At 40.5% G+C, this 23,561-nt stretch overlaps 1 long non-coding RNA gene across 2 annotated transcripts; it reads left to right on the top strand.

The window, feature by feature from the left end:
• The first annotated feature begins 165 nt into the window (after positions 1–165).
• On the top strand, positions 166–11,968 carry LOC311256898. 2 transcript variants are annotated; one of them, XR_014622532.1, is made up of 5 exons: positions 166–381; positions 669–826; positions 2,721–2,791; positions 3,391–3,491; positions 9,233–11,968. It is a non-coding gene; the product is annotated as an uncharacterized lncRNA (long non-coding RNA). The 2 variants fall into 2 exon arrangements; XR_014622531.1 differs by lacking the exon at positions 2,721–2,791.
• Positions 11,969–23,561: the final 11,593 nt, after the last annotated feature.

Below are 23,561 nucleotides of genomic sequence, written 5' to 3'. Positions count from 1 at the left end.
GGCAGGGAGAGAGAGAGAGAGAGAGAGAGAGTGTGTGTGTGTGTGTGTGCTTAAAACCGGGCACGGGAGCGCGCCCGTGAGCGGCATTTTAAACAGGAGAGAGAGAGAGCGAGAGAGAGAGAGAGAGAGAGAGAGGGGAGAGGAGGAGGAGAGGGGGTTATTATTCAAGAGTGCTGCAGTCAGACGGGCTGCGAGAGGAAAAAGAGGGTGAAGGAGGTGGAAATCAGTCAATCAGAGGCTCATGCGGTTCACATTCTTTCTCTCGTTTTGTGTGTTTTGCAGGAGGGAGAGCTGATCGGAGCAGAGAGGAGCGGAGAGGAGATGGATGGATGGATGGATGGAGCGCTGGAGAGAGGAGGAGGAGGAGAAGAGCGTCTTGAGGTACAGCTACATCCTGGTTCTGCTATTTTTATGTTATTTTATTGTTTAAATCCCAAAAGCTCCATCAGATGCCTGACAGATCTCTGTCTACCTGTGTGTGTTTCTCTGTGTTGATTTATTCATGTGAGATGAGTACAGCGTCCATGGCGCAGCGCCCGCGCTCCTCCTCTCCACACAGCTGACACCCCCGGGAGAAAAAAAAAAAAAAAAAAAAAAGGGGGAGTCGCACCTGAAACCCGACAGCGTGCGGCCTCACCGGAAGCCTCACCTCTGGTTTCCTCTTGCAGCAACAGGTGACGGAGCCAAGTGACGCACACATAAAAAGCAGCGCCGGAGAAAGGGAAGATGGGAAGTATGGATTTCAGCAGCAGCTTGGTTCATGTCGGAGGGGACGGTGATGCAGCAGGGACGGATGTTGTGTTGTAGCAGCTGATACTGTGTGCAGGTGGGGGGAAGCCTCCACGTGATTTCAAAGTAAAATGTGCCACAGGGATTAAATACTCATACATTTGGTTACTAATTCAAGTTTTTTATTTGTCAACATTTATTTCATGGTGTGTAGGTGGTAATTACTCAGTAACATATTTGACATTTTTCTGAAATGACCCGCAAATTAGCACAATATGACCTCAAATTTAATGAAAGTCACCCTAAAATCATTCAATAATAATATGCTTCTATTTTCCAACAAGCAGTTAATAAATCGCCGGTAATTTCTTTAATCTATTTCCAAGAAATGTTCAGCTGGTTTCTGTTTAACTTCTGCTGATCGTGACATTTTAATTTCCAATGAGTTTCTGTCTAACATCCCCTCAGCAGGACACTGGAGTGAGTTGTTGCTGCCTCATTCCAACTGGTTTCTGCAGCTCACGTTATTAAACACAGGTAGTTAACTGATTATCGATATTAAAAGGTCCAATTTGTGAGAAAGTTGTTTTTTGAGTCTCATTCCCAGCTTGTCAAACACTGACACTGTGGGATTGTAGGTCGGGTCGGCCGCCTTCCCAAAAGGAGTATTTAAAGAGTTGGGAATAAGACTGCAAAGTGGTGTGTGGTGTGAAGACGTGATTAAGCCTCAGTTGGCAATGAAGAAATGAAACCTGTAAAATGGAAAATTCATTCATTAGCAATTTATGGTGGCTAACTATTACAAAAAAAAAAAAAAAGATTTGGGGAAAAATTGTTCCAAAGTTGGGCTGACCTGCTGAAGTGATAGAAAGTTGGACAACTCCCTCATTTTAGTGTCCTGCTGAGGGGAAGTTGGACAGGAACCAGCTGGAAGTTTCCCGGAAATGTATTAAAGAAAATACCAGCTATTTATTAACTGCCTGGTACAAAATAGCACAGGGGTATATCTCAAATATATTACCTGGTCATTACCACCTACTTACCCTGGAATCTGCACACCTGTATAAAGAAGTGTTGCTGCGATAGAACATCAGAATATCATTCACATCTTTCTAATAGTTTGATTTTATTTGATTTCGAGAGCCTAATTTATGTTTTACTTCCTCCCACTACTGCTAGAGATATGTAACTCTTAAAACAAACAGCCACTCTCGAAATAGCAGATATTAATCACTGATATACTTAAAGCACAGTCTGATATGTTGCCTAATATTCATCATCTAATGTCTACTCCAAATGACGTTGCAACTGCTCAACTTCAAGAACACTAACTGTCCCCACTGCAGCACTTTCTTTTGACTGCACCCATAGTGTACTTCACTTTGTAATCAGTGACATTTATATAATTTTGCATTACATAAGAACACATTTAATATACAGAGAAGATCAATCAGCACATTTATCCATGAAGTTTGACGCGTACGTCCGCTGACTTGTGCACTAATGGCTCCAAACAGAAATAATATTCCAACTCAACATCTGATTACTGTTGTTTTCTGGAGCTTTAAACCGGAACTACAAATAAAGCTCATAGGTAGACATTGATTTGGGATTTTTTACTATTTCTGATGTCAAGAAAACTTTAACAAACTACTGCTCTGTCTGCGAAAATGCTCCATGCATAATCCCGACACCGAAGCCCATCAAAGAAATAGTTATTTATTCGCAGCATGTTGCTTTAAATAAAAATAACCCAGAAAGCCATTCATGTCACGCTTTGTGTTCCATGTCACAGTCATGTGTTTACCCTCTTGTAACCTTTACATTAAAAGGCCATGTTTGTGTTCTGGATCGTGCATAATGGAATGTCATGTATCGTCTCTGACTGTTCGTGTTTGGGGAACAGATAATAATACGATAATCTGCCGCACGCAAGCGTATGCACACATTAAGCGAAGTGTAATGTGTGAATAGTGTGTTTATGATTGCAGTTTGCGGCCTTCCTTTGAAACAATCCCCTCCACTCCACAGAGCCGCCTGCTAATTAAGGATCCTTCAGACTGTAAGTTATCATGTTTTGATAGAGCGTTCACTCTCAATTATTTCTCATTCAGCTGATTCCAGCAGCCTTCTCATGCAATTTATCCTTCATTATTTATGGATAAAAAAATAAATAAAAAAAACACTCACTCGATGGATTGATTCACAGTAATGTATGCAAACTGGGCTGTGCTTCACTTCTTATAAGCAGCTTCAGAAGTAGCCCTGACACCTGCGTGAAAAGAGCAAATCAAGCATTCTTCCTCGACTCCCTTCAGTGTGCGTGTGTGTCGACTAATACACGGGAGAGTGTGTGTGTGTATGAGTGTGCTGATATTTGACAGTCTTGGACATGTTCCTACACTGGCTGTGAGTGGCCTGAGGGAAGCAGGCCTACGAGAGAATGAGCCAGACAGTTGGCAGGGCCCCTGCTTCCGTCTCAGCTGTCGTTGGTAGTCTGGCCATGTGGCTGAGACACTGCTTCCTGTGTCCAAACACTGGAAAAACCTGGAATCTCATGTGCTCTAATCCCATTTGTTGGATTAAAATAAAGCATTTTAATGCGTGTTTAGAGGGACTCGTGTCGAAACCCCTCATTTGCTCTTGCTTTGTCCCTTACAGCCACTAGAATGCTGGGAATGTCTCCTGTGCTGTGAGTTTAAGTGTTTGGTGTGTCGCCCCCGTCTGGTCACAAAAGTAACTGCGCCGCTTTCAAGAGACAGGTAGGTAATGCTGCTCAGGTGAGGCTTTTTCACTCTGTTTGCTCATTTTAATAATGTTTCATGGAGTTTTTCAGCCGTGTGGCACTTTGCCACCCTCACTGATCAATGGCTTCAGCCCGCTCAGATCACACACCTGTTGTCCTGCTGCAGCTGTTTGCCAGCAGCACCGCTGATGCAAATCTAATATTGATGCAAATCTGATTGCAGCAAGAAAGCCAATTAATTTCTCTCTTATGTAACAAATGAAAACACATCCAGAACAGGCCTGTGAACATCTTTCCTCTCTTTTATAGAAATGTAATTTGCAGGACATTGACTTTGAAAGTTCATAATAACAATCATTTAGTCAATATTTTGCAATATGATTTATTAATTGCGTGTGAAAAGAGAGGGTGATACAACCTTTAATAATTACAGTGTGCTCACAGCAATGAGCTTCAAAAAGCAGCTGTGACTCAGAGGATGTTCACACTTGGTGTCAACATCTGTCCTGAGTGATCCCATCACAAGTGGACAGACATGAGTACAGGTGTGAACAGCTCCAAGACGAACTGAGGAGACGCTTGAGATCTGATCAGTCAGATCACAGTCAGAGGTGACCACATTTTTTTAGCAGTTAGTGTGCACGTGTGTCCTGGGCCACATTGAAGGACCACCTACTCAACTGACGTCCTCCACACTGTTTCAACTCATTTCATCATTTACACTAAATCTATGAACGAGACAACATTTTATTCACGTAAACTTGTCAAATTTGAATGGTAACTAGTATAGACAACTTCTTCTGTTCCTGTGGAAAAAGTCACCAGACCCCCTGGAAAAAATTGCTCAGTTTTGTGAGTTGTGTAGGTCGGAGACGCTTTATAATGTTTGTGAACCCCTCTCTACAACACGTTTTTACCTATTGGGGCCTTCTTTTTAATTCGGCAAACATTATACAGGAAGATTTTTGTGTGTAAAAAAAATGTATCCGTTTGTTCCAGCGATGTACGTCTTTATTTGCATACAGAGCAGGGAACTGGGATCCGATCATAATGGGACTCGAGGCGCATGTCGACGTGCATGTTAATGCCAGGTGTGAACTGACAGGCATAAAGCTGTCCACTTAGGATGGATATCTTAATCCCCTTTTATTATTTATTATGTTTATTTTGACCTGGGTTTCGTCTCTCAGGCTACATACAGCTCTACCCTCTGATTGGCTGAAGTTTTCTCTGCAGCCCAAGACTGCAGCCTGCAGACACAAGGCTAAAAAAAAAACGTATCTGCACAATTTTTGGGTAAAAATCCCACTTGGTCTATATTTTATTGCCCTAAAATATGTCTAAAGTAAGCATAAATAAAATATTTAATACTACATAATGCAGTATATGACAGTTCTTCTCAGCGAAGCACATACAGTATAATCTATCTTTAATTATGGTTTTATATGGTTAGTTTATCAATAACAATTACAATTATATTAAAGCAATTTAAACAGCATTTCTACTGTTTTATTACAGCCTGCTGTAAATTTGGAAAGCATTATATAACCAATTTCATACGTTTCATAAGTTTCAAAGATTTACATAGATATAGAGAATCATATCATCTAATATAGAATTAATTATTCACATATTTCCAACAGTTTGTGCCAAAGAAATTAAAGTTATACCCTTGCTTGTAAGGACCTGTGCAGTAATACAGTCCAGTGCAGTCGCAGAGGGATGTAAAATGGGGCACACACTCGGTGTTAGGCATCCTCCATGGTCTTTTAGCCTGCGGTAAATCTAGTCTCAATTTAAGACATATGACATGATGATCCACTGAAAAGAGGCCTGCAGTCTCTCCTGCCAGGCCTGCACCGCAGTTTATGAAAGTCTAATGTAAGCAGTAAAAATGGGCTGAACGTGATGTAGTATTGCGATCACCAGGATTTTACTGCTCGGAGCTGTAAATCTCACACCGGTGTCGGCGGCGTGGAGCGAGTGAGGCGGTGAGAACGTGTGAGAATATGACACGAGCTCACTAGCGTTAGTGCGGCGTCATTTTTAATCACATCAATTCATTAAAACATCAGCTCTAGATTTTGTTTTAAGGGATAAGAGAATCATAATGAAATATTTTTTTTGTCAACAAATTCCGTGAAAAGACCAAATCCAATAATGCCTCCATCTGTCCGTCAATACCGTCTGACTCAGCCCGAGCCTGTTTGTTTCTACTGAAGACAGAAATCTTTAAAAAGATCCCTTCTCTGTTACTACTGCAGAAACCAGAGGGTAGACATCATACACATATATAAATAAACCACATCCACATATTTGTCTTGAGGAAAAAAAGATAAACATACAAATAGGATTAGATATTGGTGCAAGTCACAATAGTCGATGAACTACCAGCTACGTCAAGTTAGTCTGACTCACCAGATGTAGACTGTGGGTATACGAGGCTGCCACTAGGCGCAAACTACAAGCTGAAAATGGCAGGTTACCGTGACACTAACCTGGTTGCTAACAGACCTAAACAAGCTTGCAGCTCTTTTCTTTTGTGAGGATTTAGCCGTTATAATGCCAGGGCTCACATCCAATTGTATTTTTCAGGGGCACTGTGGCTTCATCCTCCTGTTAAGGACCGCCCGCATTACGATTTCGATTGGGTTTAAGGAAGTACAACCCAAAGCAGCATGTTTTCCCCCATACCACAAACTTGTAAGCACACAGGAGGTTGAAAAGGATAGCGCCAATTAATCGAGGAATTGTTGAAACCAGCCTCTGCCACTTAAAGTGCAAATATAGTACTAAACATGACAACTGCAGGGTCAATCCTACATGAATTGAGAAATCGGTGGTCAAAGAAGCGATGACAACTTACATCTAAAAGGTCAAAGGTCAACTTCACTGTTCATTGACGCTACACCTAATAACCACTCAGCGCTGCTTGTTTCCTGTCCAACCACAAAACTGCATTCACCAGACTCTCCAGATAAAGTCAGTCTTCGGAAAGCTAGGAAGAAGACCAGCAGGGTTCTGAGTCGTGAGTATGGAGGGGGAGCACTCCTGAAGATGTTCAGTGTCTAGGTCAGTGACGCTCACACTGAAGCCTCACTGCTCACAGTGTCAGTCACAGTGTGCTCTCTGCCATATATCTTCTTCTGAGCTCACCTACAGTTGACAAGCACAGTATCATCTTTATGTGCTGAGATCAAACATAAGCATACATTGCAAATAATGTAAGCAAACAAAATGTCACTGCACAGTGTAAATGGAGTCATTTCTAAGTTATTAGAAATTCATGACAAAATGATAAAGACAGCAATAAGAGAAGAACAGAGCCCGGATCGCACCCAGTCTTTTAGGTCTACAGGCAGATTATTCTTCCTCCTCAGGGAGTTTTAGTGTTCCTATTGTAGAGGACGACGGTCAAATAAATGATTCATTATTCAATTATTCATATTCATTCATTCAAATTATTCAAAAGTCATAATATGTCAGTCAGCAAGCATTATTTTCAAAGTCTAACCGGACATTGCATATTGCTAACTTGACTGCAGAACCCTTGACATGCATAACTGACACAAGAGAAGTAGGTAGAGGTAGGTAGGTAGGTAGGTAGGTAGGTAGGTATTAAAACCCTTCTGTTAGGGAAATATTCTCCTAAATGTTAATAAATATGGTGTCTCTCATTTATTTAATCATGTCAGTATCCAGTATTGTCAGCATTCAGTGCCGCAGGATGATAAAATCAATTCATCATGATTGAGTTGCTACACACTGACACTGTGTTGCAAGAGTGGATAATGTGGGAAAACAAATACATTGTCAGTGAACATTTTTAGGTATCAACATTTTGCAACTTGCCAGGTTGAAAGCTAATTAACTGTGTTTTCTGTGTAGCATTATTTTTCTTTCTTGAAACGTATAGAATTACAAATAAGTGGCATATAAACATCACGTCTGTGAGCTGTGATTGATTTTAAACTCTCAGATTTCTATTTAAATTTAACAATCCACCAAAGAAAAAACACTCCTTGGTTCGGCAGACAGGTAGACGGACGACAGAACAAAGCAGAGTAAAGGAAGGTAATAAAAAAGATTACATGCTTGCAAACCTCTTGACCACTTATGTCTGTGTGGATGTGAACTGCATGGGTACTGGCATGACTGCTGAGAATGAGGTCTCACTGACACAGAGAGTTGGAAAAGTCAATGTGAATTTTTCTTGTTTTTTTGTCACAAACAACAGACGGAATTTTTCCTCTTTCACCTGCAGCCTGACCATAGCTGCCAGGATGGGGTTAAGAATAGGACTGAAAACACTGTAGAGATATTACTGTAACAGTAATAAAAAACTGTTTGTTTATCTTGTCTTTTGTTTGTCGGACATCAGGCGGCTATATTTAGACATTTAAAACCTCAGCATTTGCTACACCTGTACAGGATATCTAACACAAACCCTAAAAATAAGATTAGCCTTTTACAAATACTTTCCACATCATTCTGACACGTTGTAATCAGTGGAAAATAAGTTGAGCATCTTTTTTTTTGGAGATCCAAATAAAGGGTGACACTTATTCTGGGTGTAATAATCCAGGCAGAATTATTGCATGTTATCAGCACTGCAGGACAGCTTTAACCCTGATACTGACACCCTGAGTGTGCAGCCCATTTCTCTCCCAGCCAGCGATGAAAGGAAAATAAATGCTTACAACGTCGGCTAGTTTTACATAAATCGGCAGTGTTTGATGGCCTATTATTTATTTAGCAGCATGCACCGTGGCGTTAGGTGCACCCCTATTTATTACAAACAGCTGAGGTGTACAGAGCATGTGGAAACATGCAGATGAACAGTCACAGAGACACTGGGAAGCACAGAGCAACTGTTTAGTGTCCTGCAGAGTAAAGGGGACAGGATATCTGGGCCTCTACCAACATTAAACACACACAACCTGTGCTATAAAAAAAAAAAAAATCCCTGCTTTCCAGGATGTATCAGGCCATATGTGGTGTCTTTTCAGGGTGTTGTGCTCACCATGTGAGCCTGTCATGGTTCAGTCCAGGGCTCATCTACTGTGTCCACCGAGACACACAAAGATACAGACAGAGGTTAATTGGGCTAAGGTGCACCTCGCTGTCCCAATGGGCTCGGCCTGCTGCTCATCCGAGACTCAGTCCAAGCCCCAGTTTCCACATGAACACACCGAGGCTGTGTTCACATGTGCTCTGTACTCTGATAGTGGGTCACAGTCTGGTAAAGGCCTATTTCAGGGTAGAATATTTACAGCACAGCATTTACTGTTTTGTGTGACTAGTAAGTGAATACCAATTCTGAGTTGTGATATTTGCGCTGACCACCTGCAGTTGGATGATTTCTTTTAAAATAGCAAAAAAGGCAAGATTCCTTTTAGTCTTTCTTTTAGTTTTGTCTTGCCAAGGACACTAGGCCTACTTGTTTCTGATTGGCTGACAGGTGTCCATTAAAGTTGCACATCAGGACCTGTCAAACAGTTCCAGTCAACAGTTTAACTGCTGTTCAAAATCAGTCATCAGGTTACCTTATGTAACATTATGCTTTACTGGTTAAAGGAATAATGTGTAAGAATTCTGCATTAAAATGTGTAAAAGCCACTCTGTTGTATCGTTTGTTGAGAAGGGTATTTCAATTATCCAAAATGTTTCCAAAAATGTTCAAACTCAGAGAAATCTGTGAGTTTACTCAAGGTTAAGGTGTGTTCCATGTAGTTTTTTGTCATTGTGGCCCCCAAGGCGCTGCTCCAGAAGGTTGGAGATCTCTGCCTTGACATGGAAGGCTGCTCCATCTCCCCCACTCCCGAGGTCTGCAACCTGGATTCTACCCTCTCTTTTCAGACCCACATCAAATCCATCACCAAATCCGCTTTTTTTACCATCTCCAGACTCCGGCCATCACTCTCCAACTCCGTGGCAGAAACCCTCGTCCATTCCTTCATTACCTCCCGTCTCGACTACTGCAATAGTGTCCTGTTCGGGGTGCCCAGCAAGGCCCTAGACAGGCTCCAGCACGTGCAAAACTCAGCTGCTAGGGTTCTCACCCTCACCAGACCTTGGCAGCACATCACCCCAATCCTCAATCAACTCCATTGGCTCTCCATTAAGATTACATCCACAACAAAATCATTTTTCTGACCTACAAATCCCTCCAGGGCCTTGCCCCCCAGTACCTTACGGACCTACTCAACCCATTTACCCCATCCCAGGAGCTGCGGTCCTCAAGACTCCTTTCCACCCCCAACACCTGGCTGCAAACTTTTGGAGACAGAGCCTTCAGTGTGGAGCTTCAACTGTGGAACTCTCTCCGTTCTCCAGTCCTCAATACATCTCTGGACACATTGAGAAAAACTCTTGAAGCACCACCTGCTCACCAAGGCCTACAACCTCAGTTAAGTCTGTCTACACTCCATGAATTCATCCTGCTCTGTCATCTGCCCAACCATCCCTCTTATCTGACTTCAGCTCCTGCTTCCAGATTTTTGTTTTTTTTTAAGTGTCATTTTTTTTTCTTTCTGTGCCCTCCCTAATGTAAAGTGTTCTTGGGTCTCTTGGAAGGCGCTATATAAAACCAAGATATTATTATTATTGTCATTATAATAGTATTTTTTCCTGGCTGTGTCTATCTATTATGAGAAACTCTTATAACAGAGACAGAAAAGTCCATCTGTGGGAGCAGATTGTCTGTACACTGCACGTTGCTGGTGAGTGTTGTGCTTTTATCACCCTGCGCATTTAAGCTTGCTGTTAGCGGTGTGGTCAGCCCTCTGTTACCATAGTGTTAGCAGCTGTCAGTCAAAACCAATGGACAGTGTTTTTTCTCTTGGCACACCGATGGTAAGTCAGAGAGCAAGGAAGGAAGCCGGCAAACGTGAATAAACCCAATGTAAATAAAACTCAACAACATTACCTCAGCTGTGCAAATGTGTGCAGGAGTTACTTTCATGAGCATTGGTGGTTGTTTAACAATGAAGTCAATAACTCCCATGATCCCATGCTACTTACTTACTAGATGAGTGGTTTTCAATTCTGGCCATAGAGACCTCCTGCCCGAATGATTTAGATGTTTCCCTGCCTCAACACACACACACCAGAATTGATAACACTGTACTAGATAATAGGACTGAGCACTCTAATGTCTGTAAAGTAAATATGAAGCCAGCAGCTGGTTAGCATTGCTCAGCATAGAGACCAGAATCAGGAGGGAAAAACTAGCCTGGCTCTGTCCAGAGGTAACAAAAACAGCCTACCAGCACTTCAAAAAGCTCACTAATGATGAGTGATGAGCTTTAGTGGCCTAACACCCCTCAAACTTTAGTTTTTGTATAGATCAACAAACCAAAGGCCTTAATAAAGATTCTGGTATGCAGATTTTGTTACCTTTGGAGGGAGCCAGGCTAGCTGTTTAACCGTGAGACTAGTATCATTTTTCTCATCTGACAAAAACAGAAATATGCAATTCCATCAATGCTCTCACATGAAACTACACTGTGAACTGCTCTGGGCTTAAACCGAGTAGAAAAAACAGTTAAAATGGATGATGATTCACAGACAGCTTCTATTTTTACGGCATACATAAAGTGGGACAAGACAGGACAAGGTGCCCATTGTTTATTGGTATCAGGACAACTCGTCCTGCATTACTTTACATCATATAGGCAGTTCTGTCCCTGACAAGGAAAATAGCAAACTGGATACTCATGCTGTATCCACGTGTTGATCAGTAAACTAAACTTTTTGTACATCTGTGTTGTCCTGCAAATGTTTCAGCTAAACAAGTAAGGAGGGTAAAAGGAAGTAAACAAGACAGTAAACAATTGCCGTGTTCGCCAAGCGGTGCACTGGGCCCACTGGGAATAATGGTTTACAGAGTGTAGTGGGGCTGTTGTCACGTTATGTCTGAGGCAGGAAGACTTGCAGTGTCAAATACCTTGTTAGCTGTTTTAATTCACTTTTCACTTTAATTTCAGCCCATTCTCACTCCCAACGCATCAAATATGACAGCCATGTCAGTGTCCTTTGGTTACTAAGCATGACGCTGTAGGTACCCTTTTTGAAATGACCCTCTATTGCAGTGGTATAAAGAGTGAGGGTGGTTGGGGTAATTGGATGGGCAATACACCAGACTTTACCTCCAAAGACTAGGGTTCGGGTCCCGCTTGTGACACAGAATCAAGAGTGAATTGTTTTTAGGTTAAGTTAACGTATGTAAATGACTTAACTTATGTAACTTACATTATCTAACTTTGGTAATGTAAATTAAAAGACTGAACATAGTTATTTTAACCCAAAGTATGATTTTTCCTAAAACCTGACCAAATCGTTTGACAACGTTAATAACAGTCCAAGAGTCATATGTCATAATATGTGAACTGTCTGTCAGCAAGCTTTATTTTGGAAGTCTAACCGGATGTTGCATATAACATATTATTGCTAACTTGACCGAGGGATACTTGCATAAGCTTTACAAAATGTATGTGAAGTATTATATTAAAATATTATTTTCTAAGTCATTATATATTATATATGAGTAAGTTATTGTTGTGGATGTATTGACTTGAGTATAGCTGAATTAATTTATACTACAATCACATTAAGAAGGTATGATCGTCGATATGAGGACGGTATATTCACTGAGTTGATACAACAATCTTAACTCATGGTCCCTTTTCCTGTCCTGGAGCTTTTGAATGTGTCACACCGTCTTCATCCTCGGACAGTTTGGGTAACTGCTGATACTGAGCATTTTTAGGGTTCATTCTTGCCCTTGAAAACTCTGTGAAACTCTTTCAACCATATCAGTCTTCATTGGTAGATGGAGATTGCTCAGTCGTCAGTGAAGTAAGTTGACCTTGGGTTGAGTTAAGAATGAACTGTCACACAGTATAGATTAAGTGAAGTGTTACTAGAAGTATCACCATTCCCTTAACAACAGGTCAATCGAAAACATGTTAGACTTATGTCATGGTCAAATATACAGTATAACAGGAAATGCCTTCATTATCTAATTGAACTCTTACCCTCTTGAATCCCAACTGAGCACCCCAGTTATTCATTATATAAACACACAACCTATGAGTGACAGCGCCAAGACACCTGAGTTCATAAACTTCCAGAGTCTCTTCTTCTTCCTCTGTGTCTCTCCAACATCTTTAGTCTCTCCCTCCCTCTCTCTGTGTTTCTGCCCCTTTCTCTCTCTATCCCTGCCTCGGTGTCTTTTGATATGCTAAGCAGCACCCTATTTATAAATCATTGTGCGAGAAAACATAGTAGGTTAGGGGACAAATAACAAATGCCCCATGTCTGCCGAGGAAGAGAGAGGGATAAAAAAGAAAGCAGAGCGCTAGTTTGAGCGAGGAGAGAAGGGGATTGTCTGCTCGGTGGCTCCCTACGAGGCATGTCACCCAGGGTGAATAGATGTACATATCATTATCTTTCCACAGTACATGGCGATAATGATATAGGACAGAGTAAAGGAAGAGAAAGGAGCCATTGTGCAGTGAGGCTGCGGGCCAATAAGCGTGGCTTGTAGGCTGAGGGCCAATACTATGATTCTCCGATGCTGTAGTGTACACAGGCAAGCCAGTTCACTGGTGCTGAGGCACATGCTGGCTATAACACCTAAAGCCCTCAATTTCAGTAACAATATCTGTAACATTTTAATGGATACAAATGTTTTCCATAAACAGTTAAATAACGAAAACACATTTCTTGATTTCTTTCATATTATTTTCTCATGCAAGTGGCACCATGGCAGATTGCGGGCGACAGTAAATAAGCAGCCCAGTCGCTGGAAGAAATGTATGTGCCATTGACCAAGAGCAAATCATCTGGATTGTCCTGACCTTTGAGGGAGCCAAAAAACAGAGTCTTGTGTCAGTGGCAGTGCTGATACAGTGGATTGTAATCTGTAGTCTCCCCAGTAAACACACCGACCTCCCCCAGTGAGCAATTTCTCGTATAAAAGATGTCTTTAATACATCTAAAAGGTACCTAGGTGACAATCTACATAATTATTCAAAAGTAGAAAATAATGTTATTGTTCCAAAACAATGAAACTGCAAAATTTCACTTCACACATTACCCTTTTTTTCAGTCACATTTCAAAGATACATTTTTACCAAACCTTACAAAGGTTTTGACTTTACGGAAGGAACAGTTGTATCTGCCTCAGAACAACAGCACATACAAATAACGTCTGACACATTTTTCTGAAAACTACTACCTGGAGTTAATCAGAAACCTACATTTAAAGTGCAATGACATCAGGCCAAGGACAGGGTGTGAATGCAGGAATGCAGACCTCAGTGTAAACTTTCCAACTGTATTCATTGCTGTCTGCTTCCGTATCCCCCACCACCAGTTTGACCTGGAGCCTGCTTGAAGTGATCTACCAAGGCGGCGTGTATTTGGTCCAAACATGGTCATGACAGCGTCTGCAGTGTAAAAACAGAAATATATTACCCCTAACACTGGGAGTGGCAGTTACAGAGGTGATGTAGTTTAGACAAGACAATACTTCAGTTATCAATGAATATCTTGTCAATCACATGTGCAAAGCATGAAAATCTCATTAAATCTCATCTCATTATCAGATACAGTTACCTTATTTATCTTTGATGACAGAATGGAGGGCTATCTTTTTGAACCCCTTTTCTTTTTGTGAAGAGTCTGTACCAACAAAAGAAAAAGTTTTCAATTGAAACCATCGGGCAGCTGCAAGCAGTGACACAAGCTGTATAGCTTTGATGCCTTCCCTCCTTCAACCAACACACCCAAATATTCACTGTTAAAGCATACACAGTGATGAAAGTGCATGTAAGTTGGAAAATGATGCTATTTATTAGGATTGTTGGTTGGATTCTACTGAAAGTTGGTAACTACTCCCCTGCTCAATGAGGGAGACCGAGAGAGACAGATAAAAGTGGTGGTGGTCAAATGAGCTGCAGACTAAATAAAGAGAGATAGCAGTAACACGAGCAAAGCAGTGTGGCAGAGGAATAAAGTGTTATTATATGATTGTGTCATGTCAGTCACGTAACAAAGTACCAAAACAATCTTGTCAGAAGGTGCTGCATTGACAGATTTTGTGTTTATTCCACAGTAATGTGTAATACATCAGCCACACCCTCAGCCACGTTCAGAAACACAGGTGCCAATTCTGTGGATGCTAATCCTGTGCGATAAGTGGGCTTCAGCAGTGCAAACCCACCCCCTTTGATGAAACCAGAGTAACTTTAGTTCTGGCTGCCTGTACTGTTTTTCCAAGCTTGGTGTAAGAAATCATCTGGCCCTGCAGACACCCGACCAGTCCGCTCTCCCTCACTTAGAGACACTGCTTTGGCAGCAGAAGAGGTCAGGAAACGACAACATTCACAATCCACTGAATCAGCACCGCCACTGGTTGTTTGTTTAACAAACAACACAGACACAACCTAAGAATACAGCCTCTGTGCTTGACACAAACTGATAACTCATGGACATAATATATATATATATTTGGCATATGTTTTTGAATAGGTGCACAACACGACCATGGATGTGATCCAAAATGGTTAAAAAGGCATTTTTCATTTCAGCTCCACTTTTACATTGTTTCACATTTTATCAACTTATTATTCTTCCACAACACAATGGAGATTATGATTCCATCTGCATTGTTTTGTTGTCCTAGTGGTTGGCTGTTACAGATCTGGCTGTTAATTATGGTTAAGCACTTATTTGTGGTTTAAAATTTAGGGCTTGATAGAATTAAAGAGGACTTTTGGGCCTTGACAGAGGTATGCATTCTACTGAGTGCCATTCTAGTTTCATCTTGTGAATATTTAAATGGTTTATTTTACCTTATCTCTCCCTTTTCACTTTTTGAAAAACCTTTTTTAACGTCAAATATGATGTGAGTTTGCGATTTTTTGGCAAAAGATTTTTCTATCTATATTTTAAATGGTTTAAGGTGATTTCTCCCTTGCTATAAGTAACACAAACACTAAGCTCCATGCAATGGCGTCATCAAATTACAAATGATGGTATGATGTTGTCTGGCAGCTAGTGCTAGCTACTTTTATTGGAAAATAGTTGGCAGCAAGCTCATCAAAAAATATGTTACAAAGGACAGATTCTCTGCTTTTGAAAGTTAAAATATCCTCAACAAAAATGAAAGGTACATGTAACAATCCAGCATTCAATCATCTCCGCCAGCACAATAGTGACACAATGGAAAGAAAGATAGGTTTTTATGGGGAAGAAATCGGACAAACAAATGGCAATGACTCATAGACCCTGAGTCAGTGTCAGTGTACTTGACGTAGCCATGAACATACAAACAGTTTCAACACAACAATTTCACTGCAGTCAAAGAAGTCAAGTAATGTGATTGTTGGCTCAGTTGACCTGGAGGACATAGCAAAGTGATGTGGAACAGCAATAGTGGGAAGAAAAGGAAAGTCCTTTGTGTGAAAGCTCAATAATCATAGGAGAAAGCAAAGGTCGATTTCTTTTCTATTACATAGATTTCAGAAGTCAAGTAATCCAAAAAGAAGTCAGATTACACCACATGAAAGACTTGTGTGTGATTGGCATTTTCTACTACACTCTGAGTACAGTGATTTGACTGCCTTTCACCTGAAAGAGGAGGTAATCTGTCTGGGATTAACTTGCTACAGTCTAACAGACCATACTTCTCGAATACTATCATAAATAGCCTGCAATTTGAGTCCTTATATTCATTCACCTTAAGTAGATACATTTAAGATCATGTTTCATCTTTCCTCTGCATAGATACTTTCGTTTTTCTGAGCAGACATAGTGACAGGCTGACGTCAAGGCTGTTTAAATGACCCATTTTGTGAGGCTACTAACCTACTAGCCTACAGTGTCTTTTGCTGTTTATCTCCATTACAGGGACATCAGATGTTTTGGCAGCATCACACAACCCTGTGGCTTCAAACTAAATTAGACTTTTTCTAGTTAAAACCCATCAACTGTTTCCACAAAATGATTTAGGGATTCAGTTTAATCTTCCCACAGCCCACTCGCTGGATCTCAGCCCAGCAAGTGTCTGATAAGTACTGCTGTCGATGGGCGCTTTCCAGACATTCTCATGCTTCGAGACCCTGCAAAAGACGTTATTTTTGACGGGGGCCTCAACGGAGTCACGTTATCTCGTGCATACATAATATTTTCTAATGGTTTCTTTGATATCAGTGATGCAGAGGTGCATTATGTGACCATGTCTTTCTTTCACCTTGATTTTGTGCACTGTCTGGAGAAGTGGCCCTCAAAGTAAGACAACCCATACTTCCTAAACACATAGCAAAAATAGTTTAATTCATAATCACCAAAGTGTAACTAATTGTGTAAACTGAAGTGTTTTGCTATGACTAGCAGCTGATCATGGCTAAAGTAAGTTAATTTTTAGCAAATTTAATATAAATTCTGTTTTGTCACTGACATTTCTAAGTCAGTTTCCTGACACTGTGCCACTGCTGTACTTGCTGTTGTCATATAATAATAAATGCTTTTTCCCGAACACAAGTAACAAAGTGCTTTACATTGACATTAACATACGGTAAGAAAACATAGAAGATAAAGTGACTACCTGAGCCATAAACATAATAAAAACAGCAATACAGGAATAATAGAATACATTAAAAGAGTTAGTAGTACATTCATGAAGTACAGACCAGGTGCATACAGGTTAACTAAATGCCTGTCTAAACAGGTATGTCTTTAAGCTTATGTTCCATAATTTAGGTGCTGCGGCCTAAAAGCTCTGTCGTGACAGGTCTTAAGGCGAGTGCGTTGAACAGACAGCAAATTTGACAAGTTTGACTGAAGACACTGAGCTAATGAGTATGGATGAAGAAATTCAGCCATATATGCAGAGGCCTAACCGTGCAATGCTTTGTTCATTACAGTGGTCTTTTTAAACTAAATCCTACATGGAACTGGGAGCCTGTGAAGAGATTTAAGTATAGGGGTAATGTGAGATGGTCGGTTGGACACAGTGAGTAGTTGTGCAGCTGCATTCTGGATTACCTGCAGATGATTAAGAGCGGACATTCTTAGTGAGGAGAACAGTGTGTTACAGTGCTCAAAGAGAGATGAGATGAAGGCATGTATAAGCATCTCTAGTTTGTCAGTTTAGACTGAAGATATCTGTTTGCTCATATTTCTTAAATTGAAAAAACAGGATCTGGTCAGTTGCTTAATTAACATGGGCTCCAAACAGTGAAACTTGATGAAAAAAATTACCCCTAAACTACACAAATTGGAGTGGGTAGCAGAGGAGAGAAGCCCAATGCTTTGCATAATCATGGAAACAACCTTCTAGAGCAACAACCTGAGCCTCGGTGTTATCAGCACTGAGCTGTAGATAGTTTTCTGCTGTCCAGTCCCTAATAGCAGTAAGACAATTTAGGAGCCTGGTTAACCTAAGAGCCTCACATGGCTTAAATGAAAAGAGCAACTTGATATCATCTGCATATAAATGATAAGCAATATTAAAACTGTTAATGAAGTGACCCAAGGGCAGTACGTATAAAGAAAATAACCAAGAACCGAACCCTGTGGGACACCTCAGCATATCGTGGAGGAATCAGACACAAAGTCTCCAGTAGAGACAGAGAAACTTCTGTCATTGAGGCAGGATGAAAACCAACTTAGTGCTATACCTAATGTTGTTAGTAGTATGTCTGAAATAAGATGGGACACATCCTGTAGACAAGGACAGATTAACAATAGCTGTAACAGCAGGGGCAATACTTGGCAGAACCTTTGGAAATGGGAAAGATGGTGTTACATCTAGAGGTTGTTTTACTGCTACACTACACTTTAGCATTTACGATCATCTTGTAACTGCCATTGGTGGCCACAATGCCAAAGGTTCGGCAAAGGTTACTTATGTTTGTGAAAAGCTTAACCTTAACCTTAAACCTCCAACTAAAGAGTATTTAATTATCAATACTTGTTTGATTGTTACATTTCTTTTCCATAAATATGTTATTTTAGGTTTCTGTCTTTTTTTTCTTTTAGAGAAAATGACAGAAATGAGCAGCTGCATATCCCTCCATCTAAATCTTACATTTCATTTTCTTTAATTTTCACATATTTCATCAGATGCATCAGTATCATGAGAACTGTTGGAGTACTTCCAGCCTTTTCTGTATCTGGACCATCTCACCGAACCAAAGGCCATCTTATCTATTTTTCTGACGCTGGGGACACACCATAAGATTATCAGGCCCAACATTTGGAAGGGAAATTCTGATCTGAGGCTTGGCTGGATTGATGGCCTGGAAAGATTATCTGGTACCACTGTGTGATGGGGTTACAAATGTTATCTGAACCAACAGATATGAGCTGCAAAAATAATATAAAACCTGGCACTCAAGTTCAGAGAAACAATAGTAAATCAGTGCCCACTTTAGTGAGGTCAATCAGTCTCTAATTTAAGATCAGAGATTGATGACTTGTGCTGTTAAAAGTCCCTTTGTGAATGAAAACATTTTTAATGATGGGGTTACACTAGAATACAAAAGCTGAAAGTGTTTTTTTGCAAACACAAACCCATGTCATCAGAAGAATTTCAATGATCAATGATAATCACAAAAAACAAAGAAATTCAAAGCACATGCTTTTTAGGCACAAAAACATGCAAGGATGAGATTTTTCTTTTTCAAAGATAGAATAATGTTTTTACATGTTGAACAAATACCATCATATAGAAGTTTTTTTTTTTTTTCATAAGTAGACTTCATCTAATGCAATGAAATAAAAACAGGGAACCCCAAAAATTGAAATAATCCCATCTGGATTAAAAATATTCAACCCATCCTCACTCCCAGTGTGTCAAATACAGCAGCCTGGTCAGTGGCCTATATGTTGCCTGAATGACATCACTTACATTACATGACGTGAGTTATGTCATTTACGCAACATCCATTAAATAAGTTACAAGGCTGAATGTAGTTATTTTAACCCAAAGTTTACTGTTTTCCTGAACCTTCTCAAGTAGTTTTCCAGGCTAAACCAAACCAAACCAAACCAAACCATGACATTCTGACAATGTTAATAACAGTCATAAAATGTCACAGTACTTGCAACATTTGTCAGTGAGCTTCATTTTGAAAGGCTAACCAGACATTTCATACTCATTATTGCTAACTAACAAAAACTGACACTAGAGGGGTAGGTAGAGCATCAAAGCTTGCAGTTTAAGGCCACTGAACAAGCTGCGACATTCGCTGAATTGGGAGCGAGAACTCTTTGTTGACATATCACGTTTGATGATCCTGATAATCAGCCTGAAATATTATTTAGTTTCTCTTCATTCATTCAGCCTGACCTTCATGTTAACCAGTTTCTTGTTATTCTTGGGCAGTAATTTTGTTTTGCCCTAACCAATCAGTTGCAAGTGACGTACCCGTCACACTGATGTCAATTTCAGTTGGCACAGAAGCTACAGTAGCGGTTGATAGCAGTTAACATTTTCAATATTGTATAAAGAAATATGACATTTCAAGAGTTGAAACGTCCGTTTGTGAAAAAACAACTTGTGGCCTACAGCTGCATTAATGTCATCCATGCACAGTTGCAATTTCATTTCTGTTGCTATTTTTCATGAATTTAGCTGTCATAGTTAGTCTGTGCAAGAACCCGATGTACCCATTATTAATCCTGCCTACTAAACTCTGATTGGTTGACTTTTTCCTCAGCCCATGGAGACAGCCATCAATGGACATGACACATGGCTGAACAAGTCACAAATGTGGCAATTCAGAAGTCTGTAACTGAACTAATGTGATGTTAAAGGGTAACTGCACCAATTTTATACATTAAAGTCTGTTTAAAGGTCTTGGGGAGTACGACTGCATGTGTGAAAAAAGTAGTATAAAGTCTTTTGTGGCTCCAGAGGAAGCTGCATGTCATCTGATACATTGCTTCCCATGAAGTCACTCAGTGGCTAGGTTGCATTGTGGGTAATGTAGGCACTAAGTTTTAAAAAAGGAAACAGAATGTGTTGAATAAAAATCTGTTGTATCAACTTTGAAAATCCATAAGGAGTCCAACAGTCTAAGGACTGCAATGCTAGACCAGTGGACAACTTTTCAAAACATGGCACCTACATTACCCACAATGCAACTTAGCAACTGAGTGTATCAATGGAGGCAGTTTTTCAGAGTACATCCGTCTTCCTCTGGACCCAGTAAAAGTAAACACACTTTAATGCGTAAAATTGATGGAGTTACGCTTTGAGATACGTGGAAAACTTATTTGTCTCTTTTGACACGCTTTAATGTTACTGTGAAGATTAGAGTCTGTAACCACCACCCTGTGCTTGTATAAAATTGAGGTCTCAGTGAGGAGAACTTGAGTTTCTCCCTTCAGGTGACCACTTAATCAAGGTTTAATCAAATAGGCTGAAGCACTTATCCCTTGTGCTGCAAACACGCTTAATTCTGACACTTAAATGTGTCACACAGCTCCCCGTCCTTTCTCTTCATCGCATCCAACTGTTTCTTATTGCATCTAATTTGCCGTAAATGCTTCTGCGTTTCATTTATGTCTTTAGTTTGCTTAAAAATGACTTTGCTGCTCGGTGAATTTCCCACTGGGGGAAAGTCTTGAACCTGAAGTATCAGCTCAATTTGAAAGCTGTTATATACCTCTCAGTCTGTCTAGGATTTTGGAATGAAATATGTTTAATTATAGCAGTGGAAATAAAATTGACCTAAATGTCTCAGTTAAGTACATTGGACTCCCTCACTTCTCTGTCTCCGGCTCTCCCTCTCTCATCACTGTCCAACAATGTCCTGAATACCTCAATAAAGTGCTTATAACCTATATTTCTGAGTCAAGTGTATCTGTCACACTGTTAATTACCCTATCAGTCTCTCCTTCCCGCTCCCTCCACCTCCTCTCAGTCCCTTATCCAGCCCTGTTGTATTAAAATCAAATTTACATTATCACTAGAAATCCCACTGCTATAACTCTTATCATTTAAGTGCACTGACACCCTTCCTAATAATGCTCCACTCCTCTCTCTCAATCCGCTGCTTTTAACAGTTCAAATTATGGATGAATCAAATTTATATCACCCCCAAATGTCTTACTTAACTGCATCTGCCACCTTCTGAATCAGCCCCTTACATTTCTCTCTTAATCTAAACGACCCTGGAGTTTCTACATCAGCAGAAACAATGATGGTGTCTGTATTATTTGTAAGAAGTAGCGCATCACATCAAATATTAACAAGATGCCCGCCGGAGTGGAGCACGAGCCGCTTTGTAGTTGCGACTTGACAACAAGAGTGAGGAAATTGGGTTGGAAGGGCCGGTGTTCTCTGTTTGAAGAGGGGCTTGTAATCAGTGTCTGGGTTCATTAGGGTGAGATGAGCTGGTGATGAATCACCGAGCACAAAGAGCCGTAGGGGTGGGTGGGGCCGTTTAGCATTTTGATTGCATCATCATGTCTCGTTCATACATCTAAGGCAGCTTCGCTTTAATGAAGTATAAAACGTGTCCAGAGAAGATTGTGAAAGGATGCGGATCGAATGGAGGTAAAATGTACGAGGTCACATAAAGTTCATGCTCTGTTTGTTACGGGCACATGTGCAGCATATGAACACAAAAGCAGTCATCACAACTCCCCTTGGAGTCCTTAAAAGTACATTTGAAATGATTTGGGGAGAGATGAATCCATGAGACATGGCCCGAATATAATAGTTCAGTTAGAGTTCAGTGTCAGTCTCGAATGGCACTCAGTAAAGCGCATACCTCTACCAAGGCCAAGTTTGCTTCAATTTAATTAAACCTAATCCAACCAACAAACCAATAAACCAGCAGACACAGGTGAGCTTCATAACCTCCTTGGCAGAGGTAATAAGGATCTGTGGCCTTGGCACAGTTAACCTTTGTGTTTGTCACTACTTAAACAGAAAACCCTTTACCAGAGTGATGTCACAAGGTAGATGTAAAGGGAGCACTATAGAAGCATCAGTCCAGGGGTGTGATTTAATAACTTAGGACAAGTTAAAATGAAAGGAGGCATCCACAGCACCCCTGCGATGCCACTTAAACAGGTAATGACAGGAAAATGGCTCGAGGAGTGCTTTTAGAGCGAGTACACAATCAGAATTCAGCAATGAAAAATACTCTCTGCAGAGATTTTCAATTGGATTTCAGCTTATGTTTTTGATTACATTTCCATTTTATTGTGTTAAGGAAGAAATGATGAAAATGGTTGATGAAAACGGTGGAGACACACACAGGTATGATTAAATTTGGCTTTGGAATAGCAGTGAGGCAAGGTGGGCGTGCATATTTTACATGCCTTACATTCAGGAGAAGATTACAGGTGTTTGACTGGCATGATTTACTAGGGTTGTGTCTATGTGCAGCCAAAGTAAAACACCCACCATGCTATGAAATAACACACAACCGCAAACATACGGTGTGGAAAGATACCTGGCATCCTCGGTTACACTAGAACAGGAGTATGTGTTTGAGGCTTTGAGGAACTACTGACAAGAAAACTGTTGCATCCATAAAGCTCCAGCTGCTCAGAAATCAAAGTAATGACTACAGGAAGGAGGTTTATGCTTTCAGTGGGAACTTTATTGGCCTTCAGTGCAGTCGGAATTCTGGGTGGCATGGATTCAACAAAGCACTGGAAGCATTTCTTAGAGATTGTAGTCCATGCTGGAAGAACTCAATAGCTTAATGGCATGGCCTTTAGTTTTTTTGGCCAGGTTTTTATTTTGTACATTTCTCTCCTCATTATTCCAATGGAGCTTTAGTGCAATGGTTCCTAACCTGTGGGTCAAGGAAAAAATTTGAGGCTTCATGAGATAGCTGAAAAAGCTGGAAAAAAAAAACATACATTATTGCTTTTCAAAGTATGCTTATTTTTCTTGAGACTTCCCGTTTATCTTTGTTGTTTTAAACCAGGAATACATTTGAGACACTGTCACAGAAATATACACACAGACGCTGCATTGACTGCTTCTGCTCATAGCCGCTATACGTCAACGTCGCTGCCATATTGGAAAGGCCAGGACTGGCCTGTA

Source organism: Pagrus pagrus, assembly GCF_965226575.1.
Source record: "Pagrus pagrus genome assembly, chromosome: 5".
Classification (NCBI taxonomy): domain Eukaryota; kingdom Metazoa; phylum Chordata; class Actinopteri; order Spariformes; family Sparidae; genus Pagrus; species Pagrus pagrus.
This window is presented reverse-complemented; position numbering and strand designations above follow the sequence as displayed.